Source organism: Triticum aestivum, unplaced genomic scaffold, assembly GCF_018294505.1.
Source record: "Triticum aestivum cultivar Chinese Spring unplaced genomic scaffold, IWGSC CS RefSeq v2.1 scaffold154402, whole genome shotgun sequence".
Lineage (NCBI taxonomy): Eukaryota > Viridiplantae > Streptophyta > Magnoliopsida > Poales > Poaceae > Triticum > Triticum aestivum.
This window is the reverse complement of record NW_025289141.1, coordinates 1-1,087: the sequence shown is the minus strand read 5'-3', so window position 1 is coordinate 1,087 and position 1,087 is coordinate 1. Positions and strand designations below refer to the sequence as shown.

At 51.8% G+C, this 1,087-nt stretch overlaps 2 non-coding genes across 2 annotated transcripts; both read right to left on the bottom strand.

Annotated features, from left to right (window-relative positions):
• Positions 1-200: 200 nt before the first annotated feature.
• LOC123178792 (5S ribosomal RNA) lies at positions 201-319 on the bottom strand. Its single transcript, XR_006489854.1, has one exon. It is a non-coding gene; the product is annotated as a 5S ribosomal RNA (ribosomal RNA).
• A 297-nt stretch (positions 320-616) lies between these two features.
• On the bottom strand, positions 617-735 carry LOC123178793 (5S ribosomal RNA). Its single transcript, XR_006489855.1, has one exon. It is a non-coding gene; the product is annotated as a 5S ribosomal RNA (ribosomal RNA).
• Between the last annotated feature and the right edge of the window lie 352 nt (positions 736-1,087).

Here is a 1,087-nt window from a genome sequence, read left to right as displayed (position 1 = left end):
AGACGAGTTTAACGCGGTTTCCACCCCTCCCTCTCAACCGCACCAGTGCACGCTTGCCGCGCCACAACGCCGACGCTGGACCCGTGAATCGTGAGCACCCAGCTATGACTTACCGCACTCGTGCAAAATAATAAAACACGGTAAATATATTACTTACACGTGCGTTTTGTTTTGCAAGCGGCGCGAAAAAAATTAAAAAGGGAATGCAACACGAGGACTTCCCAGGAGGTCACCCATCCTAGTACTACTCTCGCCCAAGCACGCTTAACTTCGGAGTTCTGATGGGATCCGGTGCTTTAGTGCTGGTATGATCGCATCCGACATGTTACCCCGGTCTTCGTCCCTTATCCTTGCCCCTCCCAGCTCCACTACAAAGACGATTGCACATTGCTTTGGCCGCTCCCTCTCAACTACGGAGACGAGTTTAACGCGGTTTACACCCCTCCCTCTCAACCGCACCAGTGCACGCTTGCCGCGCCACAACGCCGACGCTGGACCCGTGAATCGTGAGCACCCAGCTATGACTTACCACACTCGTGCAAAATAATAAAACACGGTAAATATATTACTTACACGTGCGTTTTGTTTTGCAAGCGGCGCGAAAAAAATTAAAAAGGGAATGCAACACGAGGACTTCCCAGGAGGTCACCCATCCTAGTACTACTCTCGCCCAAGCACGCTTAACTTTGAAGTTCTGATGGGATCCGGTGCTTTAGTGCTGGTATGATCGCATCCGACATGTTACCCCGGTCTTCGTCCCTTATCCTTGCCCCTCCCAGCTCCACTACAAAGACGATTGCACATTGCTTTGGCCGCTCCCTCTCAACTACGGAGACGAGTTTAACGCGGTTTCCACCCCTCCCTCTCAACCGCACCAGTGCACGCTTGCCGCGCCACAACGCCGACGCTGGACCCGTGAATCGTGAGCACCCAGCTATGACTTACCGCACTCGTGCAAAATAATAAAACACGGTAAATATATTACTTACACGTGCGTTTTGTTTTGCAAGCGGCGCGAAAAAAATTAAAAAGGGAATGCAACACGAGGACTTCCCAGGAGGTCACCCATCCTAGTACTACTCTCGCC